Raw genomic sequence first — 8,925 nt, 5'->3', positions numbered from 1 at the left:
TTGGTTAAGTTTGTTATTGTGTACTTGGATGACATTCTGATTTTTAGTAAAACAAAAGAGGAGCATTTGTTGTAGTTAAGACAAGTTTTGCAGAGGTTGAGAGAAGAAAATTTACTGATCAATATCAAGAAGTGCACTTTCATGAGGGATGAGCTAGTCTATTTGGGCTTTTTGGTATCTGAGGATAGTTTGAAGATGGACCCTGAGAAAGTGAAATCCATTGTTGAGTGGCCTACACCAGAAAACATTGGAGAGGTAAGATCATTTCATGGATTGGCTAGTTTTTACTAGAATTTTATTAGAATTTCAGTTCAATTTGTAATCCTATGACTAAGACCATGAGGGGAGATAGGAAGGAATTCAAGTGGACCACCGAAGAAAACAATTTTTTTGAGTTGTTGAAACAAGAAGTGATTGAGCAGCCTGTGTTGGCTTTACCGGATTTCAATAAGGTATTTCAAGTGGATTATGATGCAAGTGGAACAACAATAGGAGCAGTTTTGAGTCAAGAAGGGAGAGCAATAGCCTATTTTACTAAGAAATTGAATGATGCCGGGAAGAGATATTTAGTATATGATTAGGAATTTATGCCATAATTCAAGCCTTGAAGAAATGGAGACATTACTTGTTGCCTCAGAAGTTTGTGTTGTATACATATCATCAAGCTTTGTAATATTTGAACAGTCAGAGTAAGTTGAATCAGAAACATATGAGATGGGTAGAGTTCTTGCAGAGTTACACCTTTGTGTTGAAACATAGAAGTGGGAAATCTAACAAAGTTGTTGATGCATTAAGTAGGAGAAGGAATTTGCTGACAAAGATGAGAGTGACAGTATTAGGTTTTGAAAATTTGAAGACCTTGTATGATGAAGATCCGGATTTTGCAGAACCTTGGAAAGCATATAGAGAACCGGTTATGGTTGATAGGAGCAAATGGTTGGATTACTTCATCTACGATGTGATGTTATTTAAGAGAGTTCAGTTGTGCATCCCTAAAAGTTCCATGAGAGAGAACCTGATAAAAGAGAAGCATAGTGGAGGTTTAGCTGGACATTTTAGCCTTGATAAAATGGTTGCATTGGTGAGTGAGTAGTACTTTTGGCCCCAGATTCATAAGCATGTTAAGAGATATGTGCAGCGTTGTAGAGTTTGTCAAGTTGCAAAAGGTAGTAGTCAAAATGTGGGATTGTATAAACCTTTGACAATACCGATAAGACCTTGGGAGGATATAAGTATGGATTTTGTACATGGCTTACCTAAGACACTAGGAGGGAATGATTCTATATTTGTGGTAGCGGATAGATTTTAAAAAATGACTCATTTCATACCTTGTAAGAAAACATCAGATGCATTGCATGTAGTAGACCTATTTTTCAAGGAGGTGGTAAGATTGCATGGATTACCTAAGAGCATAGTTTCAGACAGAGACACTAAGTTTGTTGGCTATTTTTGGAGAACACTTTGGAAGAAGATGAAGACAGATTTGAAGTTCAGTTCTACTTTTCATCCATAGATTGGTGGACATACATAAGTAGTTATTCGGAATTCAGGAAACTTGTTGAGATGTTTTGTGGGAGATAAAACCGGAAGTTGGGATTTGATCCTTGCACAAGCAGAGTTTGCCTATAACAATTCAGTGAATAGAAGTACTGGAAAAACGCCTTTTGAGATTGTTACTGAAGTGCATCCTAAAGGACTAGCAGAATTGAGAGACATTAGCAGTGAAAACCAAAAGAGCTCAGAAGCAAAAGAATTTGCAGATCACATGGAAACATTGCATATTCAGGTTAAACAACATTTGGAAGACATGAATAGCAAATACAAGGAGAAGGTAGATGAGAAGAGGAGACATAAAGAATTTGAAGTTGGTGATGGTTTATTTGAGAAAAGAGAGATTCCCAGTTGGAACTTATAATAAGTTGCAGATGAAGAAGTTTGGACCCTATAAAATCTTGAGAAAGTTTAGTTCTAGAAATGCATATGAGGTGGAGCTACCAGATAGTCTGAGTATTTCACCTATATTCAACATTATAGATCTTCATGAGTACAATGAACTAGAATTTAGTGAGGACAGTATAGCAGACTTGGAGAAACAATTGCCTCAGAAGGAACCAGATCAGATTGAAGAGATTTTGGACAGTAGAATTGGGCATAGTACCTGAGTTAGTACAAAAAATATCTTGTGAAGTGGAAGATTCATCTTGGATTTCTCAGGTGAAGGTAGACCGCCTTGGTTTTCCTCTGACCCCAGAAAAGTGAGAGGCTCACTTTTTTATTAACCCCCGATATCTTATGCAGGAGCATCCCTGGTTCACAGCAATCTTGCATCAACCAAAAACATTTCCTTTTCTGTTTTGTTTGCAGTTTCAATTTTCCTTTCTGTATATCCCAGTTTTGGCTCACTGGTTCCTGTGGATTTAGATTCTACTTGAAGACTTGATCATTGTTTCTTTCTTTCAAGCCGCATCTCATTTGGATCACTTTCTGACAAGATATCGCTACCGTTTTCCTTGATAGTATCTTGTTATCGGTTGTTCCTTTGTTACCAGTTACTTAAGACCTATTCTAGTGATCTATCGGAACCCATTTCAAAGCTTGTGGAGCCTTGGACGTTGATCTTGATATTTCTTGGCATGTGGCCGACCTTCTATGTTTCATCCTTTGGATTTTCTAGAGGAATCTCTTGATGGAGGCTGACCTTGTTCATTTTGTACATTAGGTCTTGTTCTTAGGGTTTTGATCCTTTTTGGGCTGACCAGGTCCTTTGGATCAATATATATATTTGTAATCATGCTTTAGAATGTAATCAATTGGAGAATCAAGGAGTATCAAATAGATAGACTGTGCCTAGTAGATAGATCTTTCGATTCAAGGTCCCAGTGTGACCTATTCTACCAGGCCTGTGTGTTGGTATGTTGTAACCCGGTTGTTACCAGTTGGATGTAATTAACTTTCATGCAATAAAACTATCTGTTATGCATTGCCTCCATCCTATCTGCGTGATTATGTTGTGTTTACTCTTGTTGACCAGCTTGGACTGATCTCCTCGAGGTCTCTCCTCACTGGTGACTGCACCAGTTTTATGCAAGACTCTTCACTTGTTTGCAGTGTTTTTCATTCATTATATACGGTCTTAAGAAATCCCTTAGGACTTGGTATGAGAAAATGGATACTTTTTATTTTCTATCCTTTGATTTCTCATGTTTTCATTCTGATCCCACAATCTACACTCAAAGCCAGGAGGGCGATCTTTTGATACTTATGTTGTATGTGGATGATTTGATTATTGAAAGTAGTTCTTCTTCCATGGTCCAAAGTGTTCAGTGAGAATTGATGGAGTAGTTTGACATGACATATCTTAGGCTTTTGCATTATTTTCTTGGTCTTTAGGTTATTCATTGTTTAGATGAGATTTCTATTTTTCAACAGAAGTATGCTCTTTACATGCTTTAGAGATTTGAAATGCTCAATTGCAAGCTTTCCCTCATGTGCCATTTTAGTCAAGTGTTGTGTTTTTTTTCCAATTATTCATGTCTTTCAATCGATACTACATTATACAACTAGTTGGTTGGCAATCTTTTGTATTTGACTCACACTTGTCCTAATCTTTCCTTTGTTGCTGGTCTTGACTCTCATTTATCTCACAATCCATATGAGTCATTGGAAGGCTATCAAACATATCTTGAGATATATTTAGGGCACATCACATTGTGTAATTCATTATTCATTAGGAGACTCACGAATTGTTGGCTTCATTGACTTAGATTGAATGATGTTAATTATCAAAAGTTTACTTTTGGATTTGTGTTTTATCTTGGTTCTATCCTTATTGCATTGTGTTGCAAGAAGCAATCTACTATTGCATTATCTTTTATTGTGGCTAAGTATCGAGCAAATGTTCTTGCTAGCTAGGAGGTTTGGTGGCTTGGTTAGTTGCTTAAAATGTTTGGTTTTCCTCCTGATGATTTCATTATTTTATGGTTTGACAATCAGAGTGCTATTCACATTTCTTGCAATCCAGTGGAGCATTAATGGACTAAGTATATTGAGATCCACATGTACTTCATTTGGTACTTCATTCAAGATAGTGTTCTCATCCTGGATTACATACCTACAGAGGAGCAGTTTGTAGACATCTTCATAAAACCTTTGGTATCCCCATGTTACCTTCAATTGCTATCAATTCTTGGGGTGAAGGAAGTTGTCCTTGGGGGGTTCTTCATGGGGTCTTCCTTGCTTGAACATTTCATATTTTTTTATGCCTTGCATCTTTTTTTTGGAGAGAGGTTTTTTCCCATGCAGTTTTTGTCCTTTTCTTTGGATATGATAAATTCTTGTTTTTTTTGTTGGGTACATCATCAAGTCTTTAGTTGCCAAGACACATTATTTACATTTCATGCATTTGCATTTAGAGGATTTTTACTTCTCCCTAAGTTTTACTTAAGAGGGGTGTTAGTGCATTTTATGTTTAGGAGGCATGTTTTTTTAGCTTAAGTTCATTTAAAACTTCATTTGAGCTAATTTTAGATTAGGTTTCTCTTTCTTTTCTATAAAGTAAGCCTTTGTACTCTTTTGCATTCATTATGCAATCTTTTCTTTTGAGGAATATAACAAATCCATTTTTATTTATCTCATTTGTTGAAGGTGTTCTTGTTTGTTATTTGATCTTGCAGGTGCTTGTGTTTCAAACTTCAATAAAATCACCTCTACATGCTTACAAATTAAACAAAATTAATCTATGTGCAAAAAAATACCCTAGACAAATCCACAAGTGAATTCAACTTGATTTTGATTTTAAAACTAATTGTACTCAAACTGTATACTTAAATTTTTGGTTGATTTAATATGTAATAGGAAATACAAAATATTGATGTTCATCAATCTAATCATCACATATATATAATATACCAATTTTAATTCTTGCTAGCTTTGAAAGTACTCTACACATCCTTCTATCCACCCTCTCACCACCTTATGTTCTTACTCTTGGAATGATTTTAATTTTCTAAGTAATAGCCGTAAAAATTATGCATATGAAAGAGTGCTGGAGGAGATACGGGTTATAAATTATATGAATAGTGCATCCCTATTTTTTTCATTTTAAAAGTTTAAAAAATAAATAGTAATTTTTTTTAAATTAGTAATAACTATAACTAATTATAGGAGGAGAATATGCAAATAGGAGAACATAGTGCCTTTGCAAGGCTACCAAGTAGAATAACCACAAGTTCAAACTTGTCCCAACAAATATCCTTATGTCAACGGCAATGGGAGAGCTTGGAGGAGTAGGAAGCGGCAATGGGAGAATTCAAAATTCAAATTCTTTGCAAGGGGGGAACTCTGGTTCCAATGGTGGGAGTGGCCAGAACAAAGTAACTGGCCCCATAGGAGAGAAGGATAAGCCTCTGGACATTCCAGAGGCTGTTGACATCTCGCAGACTGGTGGTACTTTGCCAAAGAAGAAAGAGGGTTCCTCCGGGCTTTTGGGGGAGGGGTCCAGTGGGGGGCCCAACCCACATGAAGAGTCCTTGGAGAGCGGAAAAGAAACAAAAAAATGGTCTTCCCTTTTTGGAACTAAACCATTTGGTAAATCCTCTTTACCTCCTGTCAAGAATATTTCTGATCCTTCTAGTGGAAAGTTCGCCATTTCTATTCCTGATCTGGTTCTGGATCATAATATAAATAACATGTCGAACTCCTTGGTAGGCAAATTTATGGGTTCGCGTCCAAATATCAAAGTTGTTAGGGCTTATGTCAAACGAAAATGGGCCCTGAAGGGTAATGTTGAAATCTCGGCTTTACCTAAAGGCCTCCTGTCTTTTACTTTTTCATGTGAAGAAGATAAATTAAGGATACTATGTGGGAGTCCCTGGATGGTAGGAAAGACAACTTTGGTTCTTCGGAAATGGAATCTGAATTTGAACATGAACAACTCTCTTTTGGCACAAGTCCTAGTATGGGTAAAGCTTCCAGGTTTGCCTCTTGAATATTGGGCAGAAAGCATCTTCTCAGGAATTGCAAGCTCCTTTGGTGAACTCCTCTCTATAGACCTAGTCACAACTTCAAAAAGGAGACTCACTCATGCTAGGTTTTGTGTAGGGATAGCCCATGACGCAGATATGCCAGAACAGATAGATCTAGTGTCAAAGTTGGGAATATGGAAACAACAAATTGAATATGAATCTATCCCCTTTGCCTGCTTCCATTGTAAAAAAGTAGGTCACTGGGAAAAATCCTATCCAATCAAGCCGAAAGTAGAGCTCAAGTAATCTAAACCCCAGATTGAAAATCAAAAGGCTCCAGAAAAAATGGTATGGCAAGTTAAAAACTCAGAGAATAAGGAAGCAGACTATAATCGCTTTGATCCATTGGGGGGAGAATAAGGAAGTATCCTCAACTTCTGTCTCCAACCCCTCAACCTAGGAAGTATTGAGAAATGAGTCAACCAAAGTCAACACCTCTGTTACAACTCAAATAGAGGAACTAAAAGAACAGACTGAATCTTCAAATGACATAGCTGAAGTGGTAACTGACACTTATGTGGGAAAGGAATTGCAAGAGAAAGAGGACCAACCTGAGGAAGGGGAGATCCCTAGCTCCCAAGAAGAAAAGACTGACTCTTCACTGCTCATGACAAGTTCTGAAATGCAAGAAGCCCAAAAATGTGCAATACTCGATATGAACCTTTCAGACTCAGACCAGAACTCAAAAACAACAAACAGTGATTTAAATGCTTCCAGAATTCCTAATTGGGGTAATGAAGATGAAATTTCCAGAATCCTCAGTAACCCGAAAGCGGCTCTTGAGAAAGATGCTGAGTGGAAAATACCAAAATACAGGAACAAGAAAGGAACCACTCCCTTGGCTTCTCATCTAAGGAAATCCAGCGGAATAGCTCAAGTTGATGTTGGATATATCCCCTCTTCCCTAGGTCGACCCTCTAACCACAAAGTCAGAGACAAGGAGGCCAATAAGAACATTGCAGATGGGACCCAAAAGACTCTTAAGGAGTTAGGAATCAGTAAGTAACTATGAAGATTATCTCTTGGAATATTAGGGGACTTAATAATCCTCATAAACATGACATCATTAGGAATATGATAAGGGATAGTAAACCTGATGTTTTTCTAATTCAAGAAACCAAAATGAGTAGAGAAAAAGTTGAATCTTTGAAGTTTTTCAAAAATGGTAATGTCAGTGGTGGTAGTTTGGAAGGTGCTTCAGGAGGCATAGCTACCATATGGAACCTTAATACTGTCAAAGGCCATGTTCTTATTCAGGAAAATAATTTCTCTTGCATTAAATTTGAGCATTTAAAAGATGGTACTTCATGGGTCCTCACTAACATTTATGCTCCCAATACCTTGACAGCTAGAAATTCCTTCTGGAAAAAACTTATAGAAGCTAGGGATAGCTTCAGAAATCTTAGCTGGCTAGTCATGGGAGACTTCAATACTCCTTTGAGAGAGGAGGAAAAATTTGGAGGAAGCCCCTCTCAGCTAGAAAGTAGGTTGGCCCTTATGGAATTTATTAATACTCATGCTCTCGATGATGTAGCAATACAGGGCTACAATTACACTTGGACTAATAGGAGAACTGGTAATGATCTTATCCAAGTTCGTCTTGATAGGACTCGCATCTCTGATGACTAGTACAATCATTATTTCTATTCTCTGTCGGCCCACATTCGGGTTGGGTTAGATCATTTTCCTATCACCTTCATCGCCGACTCAATTAATAGAAGGAGACACTTTCCCTTCAGATTTGAAAAAATGTGGACCCTTCACCCAGATATAAAAAGTAATATTCAGAAATGGTGGAGTATCCAAGTTGAGGGAACTGCTATGTACAGAGTTGTTAAGAATCTTAAAAGTGTAAAGGATAACATAAGACTTTGGAATAAATCCATCTTTGGGAATATCTTTGAGGCTAAAGGTAATGTCCAGGAAGACCTAAAAAAAATACAGGCCCAAATTCAGAAGGATGGTTTCTGTATTGTATCCATTGCTGATGAAAATGAGACTCTTAAAAAATACCATGAAATCATTGCTAAAGAGGAAACTTTCTGGAAGCAGAGATCAAGATGCATTTGGCTTAAGGAAGGAGATTGGAATACAAGATTCTTTCATATGTCGACGATCAAGCATAAAGAGGCTAATAGGATAACCAAACTAATTGTGGATAATGGGGAGTTGGTCAAGGAGGAAGAAATAAGGAATGAAGCTAAAAGGTATTTCTCGGAACTTCTCAAGAGGGATCACAGATTGGATGTTGAAGCTCAAACTTCTTTCCTTCATAATATCCCCTATCTCATTGATGAACAGATGAATGTCTCCCTCTCTTCCATTACTTCGATCTTGGAAATCAAAAATGTTGTTTTTTCTTTTGATGGTAATGAAGCGCCTGGCCCAAATGGATTCCCCATGTTCTTTTTCTAAGATTTCTGGGACATTGTCGAGAAAGATGTCTCCAATGGGGTCAAGGAATTTTTTAGGTCTAGAAATTTTTTGAAAGAAATCAATGGTACTTTCATTGCTCTCATCCCCAAAACCCAAGGTGCAGACTCTATGGACAAGTTTAGACCAATCAGTTTATGCAATTCTTTTTATAAGATTATCTCCAAGGTTCTTACTACCAGAATTCTGTCTGTCCTTCCTACTTTGATTAATCATCCACAAAATGGTTTTGTCCCTGGAAGACAAATTCTTGACTCTATTATAACTGCCCATGAGAACATTTATTCTCTTGTTAGAGCTAAGAAGCAGGGTCTCATCCTCAAGCTTGATCTCTCCAAGGCCTATGACCGGGTTGATTGGCCTTTTCTTGTGAAGGTTCTTATGGCTTCTGGTTTTTCCACTAGAGTTATCGGCCTCTTCAGCCAGCTTATCACCTCAGCCTCTTTTTTTTTTCTTGTCAATGGTTCCC

This window comes from Cryptomeria japonica, chromosome 10 (assembly GCF_030272615.1).
Source record: "Cryptomeria japonica chromosome 10, Sugi_1.0, whole genome shotgun sequence".
NCBI classification, from domain to species: Eukaryota; Viridiplantae; Streptophyta; class Pinopsida; order Cupressales; family Cupressaceae; genus Cryptomeria; species Cryptomeria japonica.
The sequence above is the reverse complement of the archived record's forward strand: the minus strand, read 5'-3'. Positions refer to the sequence as shown.